Source organism: Dendrobates tinctorius, unplaced genomic scaffold, assembly GCF_039654945.1.
Source record: "Dendrobates tinctorius isolate UK_male_01 unplaced genomic scaffold, ASM3965494v1 ptg000117l, whole genome shotgun sequence".
Taxonomy (NCBI): domain Eukaryota; kingdom Metazoa; phylum Chordata; class Amphibia; order Anura; family Dendrobatidae; genus Dendrobates; species Dendrobates tinctorius.
Genome location: NW_027361785.1, coordinates 10,791,442 through 10,808,690, shown reverse-complemented (window position 1 = coordinate 10,808,690; position 17,249 = coordinate 10,791,442). Strand labels below are relative to the sequence as shown.

At 48.2% G+C, this 17,249-nt stretch overlaps 1 protein-coding gene across 3 annotated transcripts in view; it reads right to left on the bottom strand.

Moving 5' to 3' along the window:
* REV1 (REV1 DNA directed polymerase) overlaps positions 1-16,887 on the bottom strand; it is a 120,433-nt gene extending 103,546 nt beyond the window's left edge. Inside the window, exon 1 of one of the 3 annotated variants that reach the window (XM_073590528.1) lies at positions 16,865-16,887. The gene's annotated coding sequence lies outside the window, so the exon portion shown is untranslated. Of the gene's footprint in view, positions 1-16,233; positions 16,622-16,643; positions 16,725-16,864 lie in introns of those variants that run through there. The other 2 variants (XM_073590527.1, XM_073590526.1) reach the window with 2 other exon arrangements.
* Positions 16,888-17,249: the final 362 nt, after the last annotated feature.

Sequence of the window (17,249 nt, the reverse complement as noted above, 5' to 3'; positions counted from 1 at the left end):
CTGATAAGCCCCTGGCCCTCAGGATCTGGGCTTCAGTAGCCAGGCCGCCAACCTCATTCCCCGGAGGTTTGGGTGATGTAGGGGGCCTTGCGAGAGAAGGTCGTCTTCCATGGGTAGGATGAATGGTCCGTCTACCACCAGCTCCGTGATCAGAGAGTACCAGCTCCTCTTTGGCCATAACGGAGCTACTAGGATGGTTGGGGTTTGATCGTCCCGAATCTTCTTCAGGGTTGCGGCAAGGATTGGGACTGGCGGGAAGGCGTAAGCTAGATGGAACCTCCACCTGTGGGCGAAGGCATCCACTCCCAGGGACCTGTCCTTGGGGTTCAGTGAAAAGTAGGTTTCCACTTGAGCATTCTCTCCTGAGGCTAATAGGTCCACCTCCGGGAGGCCCCACCTGTCGACCAGTTTCTGGAAGATTATTTTGCTCAGGGTCCACTCGCCAGGCTGGATACATCTTCTGCTTAGGAAATCTGCTTGGAGATTGGCGGTACCCTTCAGGCGAATTGGCGTTAAAGAACGGAGGTGATTTTCAGCCCAGGAAAATATTCGGTTTGAGAGGCCCTCCAGGCTGCTGGATCTCGTACCCCCCTGGTGCCTGAGATGGGCCACTGTTATATTTTCTGAGTAGACTCTGATGTGCTGGCCCCGGACCAGGTGTCTTGCTGCCAGTAGAGCTTCTTACACTGCCTTCAGCTCTCTGAAGTTTGAGGACTTTGCGCTCACTTTCTGGTTCCATAACCCCTGGAATGGGTGACAAGACACTACAGCTCCCCAGCCTTTTTTGCAGGCATCTGTTGTTACCATGACTAAAGGGGTCTGAGACCAGTTGATTCCCCTGCACAGGTTCTTGTGGTCCATCCACCATGCCAGCGAGGCTCTCACTATCCCTGGGGTCTGGACCTTTTTGTTCAGACAGGTGTGATCCCGATTCCAGTTTCTTAAGATATGGGACTGGAGCGTTCTGGAGTGGGCCTGTGCCCAAGGTACCGACTGGATACAGGAGGTCATAGACCCTAGTATGGACATAGCTGACCTGAGGGTCGGTGATCTCTGTTCCCTGAACTCAGATCCTTGATATTATGGATCTCTGGTGCTCCTCCGGGAGGAAGGACATTTTATTTTGTGAATCCAGTAGGATTCCTAAGAATTTCACCTCCTGGGAGGTTGGATCTGTGATTTCTTTATGTTCGGGATCCATCCCAACGACTGGAGAATACTCAGGGTCTGAGTCACCTGTAGTTCCAGAGTCCTGAAGAAGGCTCCTATTATTAGTAGGTCGTCGAGGCAGGGTACAATACATATGCCCTGACTTCTGATGTTGGACACAGCCTCCGTCATGATCCTGGAGAATACTCGAGGAGCAGATGATATCCCAAATGGAAGCACGTTGTATTGAAAGTGTCTTATTTCTTGACCCTGGTGGACCGCGAACCTCAGAAACTTTCTGTGGGAAGGATGGATGGGGATGTGGAAATAGGCATCCTTCAGATCTATAGTTGCCATAAAGTAAGACTGCCCTATTAGAGGAATGGCGGTCTTTACCGACTCCATTTTGAATTTGTGGTATGCAATGTGTCGGTTGAGGCCTTTTAGGTTTATTATTATTCTCGACTCCCCTGTGGGCTTTCTTACTAGGAACAATCTGGAATAATGCCTTCTTCCTTGCTCCTTCACAGGGACCCGAGAGATGGCATTTGACTGTAGAAGCTGCAGAATGCCGGAATTTAGAGCTGGGGTCTCCCAAGATGGTAGGGAGGTGACTCGTACCCCGCGGGGGATAGGATTCGAGTTCTAGCAGTAGGCCCTCTCTGATCACACTGAGGACCCAGGGGCTGTTAGAAATCAACTGCCAAGCAGGAAACAAACTCGAAAGCCTTCCCCCCACCGGGATCGAGTCATTGTTTTTCTTGGGACTGCTGTTGCTGCTGCTGGGGGACCAGGATGTTCCTGCCTCTCCCTTTAGCGTAGCTCCATCTTCCCGTCTTTCCCTTCCCTCGTGGTTGGGATGACTGATTCTGGGGGGCTCGAAAAAGACGTTTTCTTGTGGTTCTCTGCTCTGGAAGCGCATTCTTTTTGTCAGTGGCTTTTTCCAGAATTTCGTCTAAGGCAGGGCCGAAGACATGTTCACCTTTAAAAGGTAAAGAGCATAGTTTAACTTTGGATGTAATGTCTCCGCTCCACATCTTAAGCCAGAGGGCTTGTCTGGCAGAGTTTGATTGTACCATGGCTCTGGCAGAAGTACGGATCATCTCCATTGATGCATCTGCCAGGAAGCCCGTAGCTCTCTGCAAGATAGGGAGTGAGTTAAGGAGGTCAGTCCTTGAGGTACCATGCGAAATATGGTTCTCTAGCTCCTCAATCCATTGAAAGAGGGACCTAGAGACACAAGTGGACGCAATTCCTGATTTTAAGGTGGCCGCAGAGGTTTCCCATGTTTTCCTCAGGAGGCTTTCAGCTTTATGGTCCATCGGGTCTCTAAGCTGAGACACATCATCAAATGGTAGAACCGTCTTCTTTACCACCCTTGCCACCTGGACATCGACCTTCGGGATGTCCCATTTAAACTCCTCTCCTTCCAGAGGAAATCTATGATGGAGCTCTGAAGGGGCTAGGTAGCGTTTCTCAGGGTTTTCCCATTCCTGGGAGATCATGTCCGCTATGCTTTTATGAACTGGAAAGCCTGCTCGTTTAGGTCCTTCATATCCCCCAAACATGCTATCCTGTGCTGTCTGCGTGACAGGTTCATTTTCTAGGCCCATAGTGGCGCGTACTGCGCTAATCAACTCCTCCACGTATTCTGTGGAAAGGAGATACCTTCTAACGCCAGGTGCCCTAGAGGTCCCTGGTTGCTCCCAATTTTCGGAGCTCGAGTTGAATGATCTCTCCGACTCGGATTCTGAATCCTCCGTTTTTTTGAAGGTGGTGAGCCCATAATCGGAGGGGGTGGAGGTGGAGGGGGGGACAGGGCGGCTAAAGAGGTCTGAACCTGACGGGTGACCAATCTGCGGATCTCGGCAATTAATGACGGGTGCTCGGCCCTCACCACTTTATCCGTGCATGCCTCACATAACTTTTTCTCCCAATTAGAGGGAAGTTTCGTACTGCATATGGCACATTTGGCCGTTTTGCTGGATGTATTGGTGCTTTTATGGGCAGACTTTTCTCCCTATAAGAAAGAGGGGGAGAAGTATTTTAAGGACCGCGCGTGACGTCATTTCCGGGTCTTCGCACAGCACGCAGGGGAGGAGACGCTGGAGAGCTGCGGGAGGCCTCCGGCGGGGATCACTGGCCCGCTTTACTCCCCAAAGGGGAGCGCAGGAGGGCCAGGAACGGTCCCGAATGCAGGAGCAGAACGGAGGAGGGGAGGCTGCGCCACCGACCACCACTGCCCGGCTTTGAAATATCTACAGGATGCTATAGCAGCCGGCCACATAGCACACCAGACCTCTCCATGCGCCATGGGGGACAGGAAAGACACTGGTGAGAGGGAGGAGGGAGGGACCTTTTAACCTCTCGTGCTTCCTGTCCCCCATTAGGGCGTGGAGACGACCTCCTCCTATGCTGTCATGGAAGGTTGCTAGAGAAAAATTGGCACGTATTCAAGGGAAACATGACAGGTTGTGGTCCGACCGCCAAGAACTGCACTAATTGGCAGAAGAGGGCACCATAGAATAAAGTGCCAGTGTGCACACGCTGACCGCCGCGCCAATTATTTTCTATGGGGCTGCTGGAAAAATCAGATCACAGCACTCAACTGCCCAATGTGATGGAATGCTTTCGAGCATGGACACTGCCGCTACATTTTAACAGAGATATGTTACCTGATCTGCTGATTGGTACCGACCTGAGTGTTCAGGACCCATTGATCAGCATGTTATCATCTAGACTTTGGATAGGTGTAAACTTATTTCACTGGAGAACCCATTCATGAAATCACTATTTGCAATATCATGGTCCAATAGCTATAGGTCTATATCGAGATGCAGTCACCAACTTGGTTTGTGTAGAGAACAAACCCCACAGTGGATTTATACGACTTATAGGAGCAGACTTGTTTAAGAATTTGCCTGGAGGGAATTATATTGCAGAAATACCAATGCTTTCTGGCTGATGTTTTGGTTACTTTTGAATGTTGTTGTGCTTTCACACTCGTGGTAGCATGAGATGGACTCTACAAACCACAGAAGTGGCTCAGGTAGTGCAGCTCATCCAGGATGGCACATCAATGTGAGCTGTGGCACGAAGGCTTGCTGTGCCTGTCAGTGTAGTGTCCAGAGGAGGTGCTACCAAGAGACAGGCCAGTACACCAGGAGACGTGGAGGGGGCCGTAGGAGGATAACAACCCAGCAGGACCACTACCTGCGCCTCTGTGCAAGGAGGAACAGGAGGAGCACTGGCAGAGCCCTGCAAAATGACCTCCAGCAGACCACAAATGTGCATGCGTCTGCACAAAACCAGGGCTGTGGAGTCGGTAAGCCAAACCTGCGACTCCGACTCCTCAATTTCCCTTACACCGACTCCGACTCCAAGACTCCGACTCCCACACATATTGCTTATATTTAAGTGAAAAATTTATTGTAGTACAATGTGAACCTCAGACATTTAATCATTTTTATGATCCAATAATCAAGATATTTATATAGAACAGAATATATATTGGTGTACTACCCGGTTTTCATTCTTTTTGGTACAGATACGATATGGATAGACAGATATGGATAAATGGATAGAGCAGATTTCTAATCTGCTTTTGCTATTGAAAACATTATCTATGAGCTCAAAAACCTTTCAGGTGATGCAGTTTTTTAAAAAGATGATCAGCTTTTGCAGCTGAAAAATGTATCCTCAAAAAACACAGGAAAAACGCTGTGTGTGAATGTAGCCTTAGATCAGGAATATAACAGCCATTTATAGGACATTTCATAACTTTCCCAAACTCCTATGAAAAAATATTCAGCACATCCTGCATTGAATTACTGTACCCAATTTATTATATATTTTAGGAGTCGGAGTCGGTCCATTTTATACCGACTCCAACTCCGACTCCGACTCCACCAAAATGAGCACCGACTCCGACTCCACAGCCCTGCACAAAACGGTTAGAAACCGACTCCATGAGGATGGTCTAAGTGCCCGATGTCCACAGATGGGGGTTGTGCTCACAGTCCAACACCGTGCAGGACGCTTGGCATTTACCACAGAACACCAGGATTGGCAAATTCGCCACTTGCGCACTGTGCTCTTCAGATGAAAGCAGGTTCACACTGAGCACATGTGACAGACGCGACAGAGTCTGGAGACGCCGTGGAGAGCGATCTCCTGCCTGCAACATCCTTCAGCATGACCGGTTTGACAGTGGGTCAGTAATGGTGTGGGGTGGCATTTCTTTGTAGGGCCGCACAGCCCTCCATGTGCTCGCCAGAGTTAGCCTGACTGCCATTAGGTATCGAGATGAGATCCTCAGACTCCTTGTGAGACCATATGCTGGTGCAGTTGGCCCTGGGTTCCTCCTAATGCAGGACAATGCCAGACTTCATGTGGCTGGAGTGTGTCAGCAGTTCCTGCAAGATGAAGGCATTGAAGCTATGGACTGGCCCGCCCGTTACCCAGATCTGAATCAGATTGAGCACATCTGGGACATCATGTCTCACTCCATCCACCAACGTCACATTGCACCACAGACTGTCCAGGAGTTGGCGGATGCTTTAGTCCATGTCTGGGAGGAGATCCCTCAGGAGACCATCCTCCGCCTCATCAGGAGCATGCCCAGGCGTCGTAGGGAGGTCATACAGGCACGTGGAGGCCACACACACTACTGAGCATCTTTTCCTTGTCATGAGGCATTTCCACTGAAGTTGCCTGTAATTTGATTTTCCACTTTGATTTTGAGTATCATTCCAAATCCAGACCTCCATGAGATATTCAATTTGATTTACATTGATAATTGTTATGTTTTATTGTTCTGAGCACATTCCACTATGCAATGAATAAACATTTTCAACTGGAATATTTCAGAGATATCTAGGATGTGGCATTTTAGTGTTCCCTTTATTTTTTATTTTCCCTTTATATATATATATAAATAACAGATACATTGGAACACTGTTGTGCCGGGACTGGAGCAGAAGAGGGTTGGTCAGTGCCCACCACAACATGATGAGGTCAGCTGCTGACGGCGCCACAGAGACACGTCGTGTACCGGTAAGAGCTCCGTTAGAGTTGACGATGAAATGCTTTCAGCAATGTGGATGAGTGGGGCAAAGAGTTAGGGCCCCATCACACATAGCGACTCACCAGCAATCCCGACAACGATATCAACGTGTCAGGATCGCTGGTGAATCGCTACATGATCGCTGGTGAGCTGTCAAACAGACAGCTTCACCAGCGATCAGCACAGCGACGCCGAGCGCGCGGCGTCGCTGTGTTCGTTAGTTACCAGCGCGCTGATGCAGGGAGTTGGTAACTAACGTACACATCAGGTATCCAAGGGACGTCCGAGATCGCTATGTGTGACGGGGACTTTAGGCCACATCATGGGGGAACAATAGTGAAAGGGGGCACAGTTTTGCGAGAGGCAGTGTGGGATGTCTATTCAGAGAGGCAGAGTGTGTGTGAGGGAAGATATTTTGCAGAGGGGCAGCATAGGGGGAATATTATGGCAAGAACGTTATGGAGACTGAACGGAGCAGAGTTGAGAACAGATGAAGACGGTGGCTGGCGAGTATAAGACTAGGGCCAGGGATCTTAGATTACTGCGACCTCTCTAGCGGCAATATTTTTAAATAAATACCGTAGTGGTGCTTTAAATTTTCATTGCACAAAACATTTATATTTATTACTGTTCTTATTCTTTGCACTGTTGTGCTTTTCTTATTAAGTTACTTACTCTGTACAACAAACATTTTAGTGTTTTCTGGGGAAGTTTACATTGCTATATTTTATTAAATTACTCTGGCCTTTAAAGTGACGATCAAGGACTTGAAAATGATTGTCTATTGGTAGAATAGGTCATCAATATTAGTTCCGGGGGTATCTGACTCTTTTCCTCCCTGCCCATCAGTTATATGCAGAGGCCGCAGCACTATGGAGAGCGCAGTGTCCTCGGCATTATCTACGAGACCCCGCTCTGTATGGAAAAGAGCGGTCCTGCAACTAAGAGTAATAAATAGGACTGAGCTGTAATACTGGATGCCGCTGTGACTGTTATATAGCTGTGTTACTCTCACCTCACTTCTTGCAACCTACAGGTGCACAAAGATATTACACATTCACCATGCGACAAGTGGGCCTGTGTACCTTCAAATGCCACGGCTGAATTACAGTCCCCATCCGACCCTGGATGACAGACATGTAAATAATACGCAAATGCTGAAAAATTGAAAGAATTTTCAAAACAACTTGAGGCACTCCGTATCGAATATGAACACCATGTACAGAAATACATGTACGTACACAATGAGATAATGGGTTCCAATAAACCACGCTGAAAGCATTTGGGCACACAAGTCTTCAAGATCCGCTGCTGGCTGCTCAATTTACAATTACTGACCAATGACACCTGAAATGTGCTTTACGGGAAACAAGTCGGGAAATACTGCAGGCTATGGTAGCGCATTTGCGCCACGCAGGCTGCTCACAGTAGCATGATCAACACGCGGTCTGGCATTTTCATGTTGAAAAAAAAACTTGTAGGACACATTCACATTCCCTTGAGAAAGTCTCTTCATGGTGCTACTCATGTGGTCTCCAGAACCAATCTCCAGCTATCATTGCATTCAAGACAAAAGTAGGATTTATTGTAGAAGAGGATAGACCTTCATTCCAGCCTCCACTGATGTCATGCTATGCACAATGATAGTCTTTGAATGCGGTGGTGTGACGTCAATGGAACACCTGTATCTGGATGTCTGGTTCATAGCCAAACGCCTGGGCTGTGGCGTTGGAGTAGGAGTCCATTATAGTGGAGTCGGAGTCAGTATAAAATGAACCGACTACTAAAATATATAATAAATTGAGTACCATAGTTCAATGCAGGACTTGCTGTAAATGTTTTCATAAGAATTTGGGAAAGTTATGAAGTGTCCTATAAATGTCTGTTTGGTTCCTGATCTCAGCTTTTAGTTGAGATGAATCTGTGCTGCACTTTATGTACATGCTCAGTAGTGAGGAAGTGCTGTGGGGTCAGGGTAATTGAGGAGTCAGAGACAGAGTCTGAGGTTTGGCTTACCGACTCCACTGCCCTGCCTGCAGCGTTTCTGAACTTGTCTTCCATAGAGCACTTCTGGGACGTATGCAATTGCAAAGGAAGCCGCCAGCAGTGGATCTTGATGATTTGTGTGCCCAAGTGCATTCAGCATGGCAGACCAATCCTCAGACAGCCATTAATAAACTTATTGAAACAGAATAGCAATCTCATTTATGAACATGCAAAGTGTGTGTATTTCTGCATGTGAAGCCTATACTCAATACTGAATCAATTGAGGTATTTTTAAAATATTGTTCCCATTTTTCAAAATTGGTGTATTATTAACATGTCTATCAATCCTATAATTTCCATAACTCCACAACTTTTCCTTCTTGGTGCTGCAATCTCAATGTTGAGGATTGTATAATGCAGCATAGGAGATCTTACAGAGATGCTTTTTTCAGACATAGCCCTTGATTTGACAGGAGGTCAAGAGTGCACTCAACGTCATGTCCTTTGTTTGGAGCAGAAACGTGGCCAGAGCGACAGATCAGCTCTTCTAGTTTATACAATGTAATGGAGATCCAATCAATATGTCACAAGTGTGGAAAACCACCTTATATGTTCCTTCATACAGTTTTTTGCCACTTTAAAAACATCAAGTGCTTCATCATTGCGCTCCATCAGTAAAAAGATCCTCCACTGGGGTGCGATGGCGATATAGTTTATAGTAGAGACAAAATGTTTTTTCTCTTCTGGGTATATAATCAGCAAAGAAAATGCACATATTGAAATGGAAAATCAGAATCGCAGGAGTCAAATCTACAGGCTACCAACTAACCAACTGTCACAGGTTTACCGTTACAGAGAGGAGCCAGAAGACCGCAGGGTCCGATTTCTCCTACTACTGCAGTGATTAGAAGTATTTCATCTTCATATTAAATGGTGCAGGTTTCTTTTAGCAGTGCAGGGGTTAGTCTGCTCAGTTGAGCGCTCCTATATAATCTGGGCCCTAGCAAGCACACATTGCCAGAGCAAGCTTATGCTGCAAGGTTTAGAGATGGTGGTTTGTTGTAGTTGTTTAAGGCAAGGCACGTGGACCCGGCATCTTCACAGTCAGAAGTAATCCGGGAAACAGGCCGAGCTAGGGCGCCCCTAAAGTTGGGGACAGGGAAGGAGTCCCTAGTCCCGGGATAGCCAACAACAGAGTCATGACACCAGCGTTGCACATTGGAACAGACGAGTAATTTCTCACATCACAGCTCTAGTGTATCTATAGTGACGTTAAGAACACATATGGCCTCCTCTGCTCCTCAGCCAAAAATTCTACATAAGGTACTGAACAATCCAGCCATAAACAGAAGTGTAGGCCCTCTACATCACGGGTTCATGTCATCAACGTCTCTTAGGCTGGTTTCACATTAGCGTTTTTTAGCGTAGCGCATCGTGCGCGTCCATGCACCCCTATGTTTAACATGGCGGGCGCATGGTTTAGCGTTTGCATGTGTTCGTATGAGTTTTCGTGCGCATGCGTTTTTTGTAGTTTGCGCCTAGGCGCGCCCGACACAACCTGTTACATTTTTGCTTCCGTCCAGCAGCGTCAAAACAACGCATGCGCACGGAATGCGCAAAAATAACACATAACAGTCTATGGGAACACGCCTGCGTTTGAAATCCCATGCGCTTTAAGAGTTAACATGGCTAGAAACTGGTTAACCCCTTCATGACCCAGCCTATTTTGACCTTAATGACCTGGCCATTTTTTGCAATTCTGACCAGTGTCCCTTTATGAGGTAATAACTCTGGAACACTTCAACGCATCCTAGCGATTCTGAGATTGTTTTTTCGTGACATATTGGGCTTCATGTTAGTGGTAAATTTAGGTTGATAATTTTTGCGCTGATTTGTGAAAAAAACAGAAATTTAGCGAAAATTTTGAATTTTTATTCTGTTAAACCAGAGAGTTATGTGACACAAAATAGTTACTAAATAACATTTCCCACATGTCTACTTTACATCAGCACAATTTTGGAAACAAATTTTTTTTTGTTAGGAAGTTATAAGGGTTAAAAGTTGACCAGTGATTTCTCATTTTTACAACAAAATTTACAAAACCGTTTTTTTTAGGGACCACCTCACATTTGAAGTCACTTTGAGGGGTCTATATGGCAGAAAATAGCCAAAAGTGACACCATTCTAAAAACTGCACCCCTCAAGCTACTCAAAATGACATTCTAGAAGATTATTAACCCTTCAGGTGCTTCACAGGAACTAAAGCAACGTGGAAGGAAAAAATGGACATTTTAATTTTTCCAACAAAAATTTTCTTTTAGCATAATTTTTTTCATTTTTACATGGGCAGCAGGATAAAATGGATCCTAAAATTTGTTGGACAATTTCTCCTGAGTACACCGATACCTCATATGTGGTCATAAACCACTGTTTGGGCGCACGACAGGGCTCAGAAGGGAAGGAGCGCCATTTGACTTTTTGAATGGAAAATATGCTGGAATATTTAGCGCTTGCCATGTCGCGCTTGGAGAGCCCCTGTGTGCCTAAACATTGGATCTCCCCCACAAGTGACACCATTTTGGAAAGTAGACCCCCCCCCCCCAAGGAACTTATATAGATGCATAGTGATCATTTTGAACACCCAGGCGCTTCACAAATTGATCCGTAAAAAGAAATAAAAGTACTTTTTTTTTTTCACAAAAATTGTATTTTAGCCTTAGTTTTTCCATTTTCACATGGGCAACAGGATAAAATGGATCCTAAAATTTGTTGGGCAATTTCTCCTGAGTACACCGATACCTCATATGTGGTCATAAACCACTGTTTGGGCGCACGGCAGGGCCCGGAAGGGAAGGAACGCCATTTGACTTTTTGAATGAAAAATTAGCTCCAATCGCTATCGGACACCATGTCGCATTTGGAGAGCCCCTGTGTGCCTAAACAGTGATAACCCCCTACAAGTGACCCCATTTTGGAAACTAGACCCCTTAAAGAACTTATCTAGATGTGTAGTGAGCACTTTGAACCCCCAAGTGCTTCACAAAAGTTGATAACGTAGAGCACTGAAAATAAAAAAATCATTTTTTTTCCTCAAAAATGTTTTAGCACGCTATTTTTTATTTTCACATGGCTAACAGGAGAAATTGGACCACAAAAGTTGTTATCCAGTTTTTCCTAAGCACGCTGGTACCCCATATGTGGGGGGAACCACTGTTTGGGCGCACGGCAGGGCTCAGAAGGGAAGGAGCGCCATTTGACTTTTTGAAATGAAAGTTAGCTCCAATTGTTAACGGACACCATGTCGTGTTTGGAGAGCCCCTGTGTGCCTAAACTTTGGAGCTCCCCCACAAATGACCCCATTTTGGAAACTAGACCCCCCAAAGGAACTTATCTAGATGCATAGTGAGCACTTTGAACCCCCAAGTGCTTCACAGAAGTTTATAACACAGAGCCGTGAAAATAAAAAATCATTTTTTTTCCTCAAAAAATGATTTTTTTAGCTCGCAATTTTTTAATTTCACAAGGGTAACAGGAGAAATTGGACCCCAAAAGTTGTAGTCCAGTTTGTCCTGAGTACGCTGGTACCCCATATGTGGGGGGGAACTATTGTTTGGGCACACGTCAGGGCTCGGAATGGAAGTAGTGACGTTTTGAAATGCAGACTTTGATGGAATGGTCTGCGGTCGTCGTTACGTTTGCAGAGCCCCTGATGCGCCTAAACAGTGGAAACCCCCCACAGGTGACCCCATTTTGGAAACTAGACCTTCCCAACCCTAATCTTAACCCTAATTCCAACCCTAACCCTAATTGCAACCCCAACCCTAATGTAAAAATAAAAATATTTTCTTTATTTTATTAGTTGTGCCTACCTATGGGGGTGATAAACAGGGGGTTTATTTACCTTTTATTTCATTTTGATCACTGTGAGAGTGATCAAAATGAATGAATGGAATCTGCAGCCACAGATTTGAGCGGGCGCACTGCGCATGCGCCTGCCATTTTCCAAGATGGCGGCGACCATGATCCGGGACCACGGGAGCGACAGCGGCACTCGGAAGGTACCGGGGGGGGGGTTCGTAAGCTGGAGAGGAGCGGAGGGAAGGCGGGGGGAGCAGATGATGACAGCGGCGGCAGATCGCCGCTGTCATTCAGTGGCGGGGGGGCCGATCGCCGTGGGGGGTCGGATCGGTGTCTCCAGCCATGTCTGATGCTACTGCAGCATCGGCCATGGCTGGATTGTAATATTTCATCAATTTTCATTGATGAAATATTACTATCGCTCTAATTGGCTGTTTCACAGCCAATGAGAGCGATCGTAGCCACGTGGGGGCGAAGCCACGCCCCCTGTGAAGTACAAAGCCCCCTTATATCTGCGGGTCGGGTGACCTTTCATTGACCCCGATCACCCGACCTGCAGGGGGGCTTTGAAGTCATGACACAGCATGGGTCGGATTGGCACCGACTTTCATGACGCATAAGCTGTGTCACAGGTCGGGAAGGGGTTAAAACGCATGATGCATTTTTTTGCATGCTTTTCTATTGCGCACAAAGCACAGAGCTAAAAAACGCTAATGTGAAACTAGTCTTAACTATGTGAAGAACATCGATTACCGTACATCAACATTGCAAAATGATGGTGGGGTTGAAAATCTCATTGCTCCAATAAAACGGATACATGGGCTTTGTGTAGTGTATAAACTGTAGCCTGGTACAACATTTAGCCCAGAAAGCCATCCTCAATTAGTGGCAGCACAGTTTACTCTATTCCTCATTGCACTAATCAGTGCAGGTTTTAGATGATAAAAGTGCGCACCTTCTAGTTTCAGAGGCGAGAGCATAGACACGTATAAGAAATGCACACCGCGTGGTTTGCAGAAGTTTGGGAGCAGCTGGAGCCATTGCGTGTCTGACTGGCACTAATGGTGGCCTTTTTTTCCATACCACTTTTTCTTTTAATGGTGGACTCAAATCCAGTAGAGTATGACTCGCACTAAATGGATGTGAAAACCTATTTAAAGCAACGTGAAGGGCAGCTACAATTAAAAAAAAAAAGTCAAAGGTTGGAAATGCATGAATACAATCATTCCCTTCCTGTTGAAGCCCCACTAGCGTCACCTCTCCACTGTTAGTCTCTGCTGACAGAACTGCAGCGGCGACCTCCTGTACACATCATGTGACCACTGCAGACAATCACTAGGCTCAAAGGTGATGCAAAGCTAGACAGCACAAGACCGATGATGATAGTGACTGGCTGCAGCAGTCACATTGTAGAACTACAACTCTGTCCCTAAAGAATCTTGAAGAGCAGTAAAGGCGAGGCTGGAACATTAATGTGTTAGTAGTAAAGATTAGTTTGTGGTTTACAGTAATGTAGGCAAAAACTGTGATCTGCCAGGTGCAGGGGGCATGACTGGCATGGTCTCTCTCCAGTGATCGCTGCATCCCTCAGCCATTCTCTGCCCCTATCTTCATGCCCTAGTCCCAGTATTAGGCTGGAGCTACATGACCTTGGCCGTGGGACGTCACCGAGCCAGAGATTGATGTATGCCACTTCTATGTCAGAGCACAGGGTACAACTACCGTGGTGAGAAAATAACAGGAAAATCCAACTGGGTCCTGGCTTTTTGCTACTGTCAAAATACCTTGTGGGTCAAATTATGCCGTGTTGTTACAGCAGCACATAATGATCTTTGGCCACACAACCAGTGTCACAGCCCCTAGCCATCATGTATCCCCAGCCCTATAAAGAACGCTCCGTTAGAGTATATCCACGCAGGACACAACCGCGGCAACAAAATCCGCACCAAAACGTGATAAGTGATGGAATCAGCGTGTGTCAATAGTGTCTGCCCTCAGATCTCACACAATAAACCTGGCGACAGATTCATATCACAATCAAATGATTTCACGTGAACCTGCCACCTCTTTTGGCTGCTATAAGATGCGACCACTGCCTTTCAGGGCTTATCTACAGCATTCTATAATGCTGTAGATAAGCCCCTGGTCCGACCTGCAAGATAAAAAAAAAGTTTTATTATACTCACCCGGGGGGGGGGGCGGTCCAGTCCGATGGGTGTCGCAGGTCCGGCGCCTCCCATCTTCTTGCGATGCCGCCCTCCTGCTTGCTTCAAGGCTCCCCGGTATCGCGCTCCTGTGTAAGCGTACTTATCTGCCTTGTTGAGGGCAAAGTAAAGTACTGCAGTGCGCAGGTGCTGCGCCTCTCTGACCTTTCCCAGCACCTACGCACTGCAGTACTTTGCTCTGCCCTCAACAGGGCAGATAAGTACGCCTGCGCAGAAGCGACGAAGCAAGCAGGAGGGCGGCATCGCAAGAAGATGGGGGGCGCCAGACCAGGACTGCGACACCCATCGGACCAGACCGCCCCCCCGGGTGAGTATAATAAAACTTATTTTTCAGGTCTGCTCGGGGGCTAATCTACAGCATTCTAGAATACTGGTAGATAAGCCCTGAAAGGTGGTGGCCGCATCTTACTGCAGCCAAAAGAGGTGACAGGTTCCCTTTAAATACACCAGTGCATACAGCAGTGCCACAGGAAAGGCAGTCTATGGCAGGAGGCAGTGACAAGGCAGGCAGTAACGAAACAAAGCAGGTAGCCAACAGGCAGTATTGACACAGGACAGGCAACTGATAGGCAAACAGCAGTGACAGGGCAGGCAGCAGTGACCCAGAACAGACTGCCGATGGCAGGCAACAGTGACAGGGCAGGCAGCAGTGACACAGGACAGGCTGCCCATGGCAGGCAGCAGTGACACAGGGCAGGCAGCTGATGGGATGCAGTAGTGACACAGGGCAGGCAGCCAATGGGAGGCAGCAGTGACATAGGGCAGATTGCAAATGACAGGCGGCAGTGACATAGGGCAGGCTGCCGATAAAAGGCAGCAGTGGCACAGGGAAGGCAGCAGTGACACTGGACAGGCAGCAGTGACAGAACAAGCAACCGATGGCAGGCAGCAGTGACACAAGAAAGGCAGCAGAGGGTAGGCAGCAGTGACACAGGGCAGGCAGCCGATGGCAGACAGCAGTGACACAGGACGAGAAGTAGTGACACAGGACAGGTAGTAGAGACACAGGGCAGCAAGCCAATGACAAAGAACAGGCAGCTGATGGCAAAGAACAGGCAGCAGTGACAAAGGGCAGGCAGCGGATGACAGGCAGCAGCGACACAGGGCAGGCTGCCGATGACAGGCTGCCAATGACAGGCAGCAGCGACACAGGGCAGGGAGCCAATGACAAAGAACAGGCAGTAGTGACAAAGGGCAGGAAGAAGTGACACAGGGCAAGCAGCAGTGACACAGGGCAAGCAGTCGATGGGAGGCAGCAGCGACACAGGGCAGGTAGCGGATCACAGGCAGCAGCGACACAGGGCAGACTACCGATAATAGGCTGCCGATGACAGGCAGCAGCGACACAGGACAGGCAGTCGATAACAGGCAATGTTGATGGAGCAGGCAGCCGATAACAGGCAGTAGTGACAGGACAGGCAGTAGTGACACAGGACAGGCAGTAGTGATGGGGCAGTCAGCAGATGACAGGCAGCTGTGACACAGGGCAGGTAGCTGTGACACAGGGCAGGCAGTCGATGGCAGGCAGCAGTGGCACAGGGCAGGCAGCAGCGACACAGGGCAGACTGCCGATAATAGGCTGCCGATGACAGGCAGCCGATGACAGGCAGTGTTGATGGGTCAGGCAGCCAATAACAGGCAGTAGTGACAGGGCAGGCAGTAGTGACACAGGACAGGCAGTAGTGACACAGGACAGGCAGCCAATAACAGGCAGTAGTGACAGGGCAGGCAGTAGTGACAGGACAGGCAGCTGATGGCAGGCAGCCGATGGCCTGACACTACAGCGTGGCCGGGTGACAGCTCTGCACTTGTCATGCTTGTGGAGGAGCCCTGCAGCAGGCACGGAGGAGAAGCTATGAGGGTGTACGGCCGCGGGAGTGCGGGTCATCCCAGGCCAGTGTTCACATTACAGCAGCGGCGGCCTCACGCATTCTGCTCCCGGCCACTTACCGTTCTCCCAGGCTGAGCCCAGCATTCCCAGGATGACACCCTGCTCCCAGTCGGTGTCTGCGGACGGCGCAATTCACTGCGTGGCCTTTGTCATGTACGAGCGACAACACAAGCGCAACCGTCTCCGAGCGGCCGGTCCCGGGAGGTCCGTGTCCCCTGCACCGCTTCCTGTGTCTGTCCCCTCCTCCGTACGGCGGCTGTCTCTCCCGCCTTCTGTCTGCACCTCCCCCGGCCCCGCTCTCCCTCCCGGCAGTCACTTTCCTCCTCACTAAGCTTTATTCAAAAGGGTCAAAACGAACAAAGTCGGAGAGTAATGGCGGCTCTCCCTGACTGGTGCCCCTTGTGCGCTGCATATGTGTCCTCTGTGCATTCATGTGCTGCCCCGTCCTCCCCATTATGGTTCTCACTACCTCAGACTTGCTGCTTGCTGCCCTTAAAGGCCCCAATGAATAGTTAGGGTAGAATTAAAGTGGTATTCCACAGGATAACTTGTAGCCAGCTGGGGTCTGACCATGGGGCACTTGTCCATCTCCAGAACAGGTGATAGCTATATTTGGACGGTTTGATTGGCTCCGGTTCATCATCCAGGTCAAAAAAATATTCAGAATTGAGAGTCCTCAGTGGTTGATACCTTTTCTATCTGCTGGCTAACACGGTACAAAGATATACATCTTTCCTGTATCATCCAGGTCAGTGATCTCTGACCTTCCGGGCCTTTGATTAGCCGCTGGCGTGCTGCCAATGATGATGTCGTGCCAGCTTGGATAATCAGAAGCAGGCGATCCCGGAAGGTCAGACATTCACAATCCTATCCATCAGCCACAGACTACTGACCTGGCCAATAATAATTGCAGCCACATTTGTTTTGCTTTGAAACGATTCGGTGTTTCAAAGAAAACAATTTGATAATCCAACCAGGGACTATAAGGATAGATCTGACTAGTCCAGTGATACCCCTGCCGTCCTCTCTCCGCTGTGCTCCAGGTGATGAAGAGGTCCCTCCGTATGTTCACCCA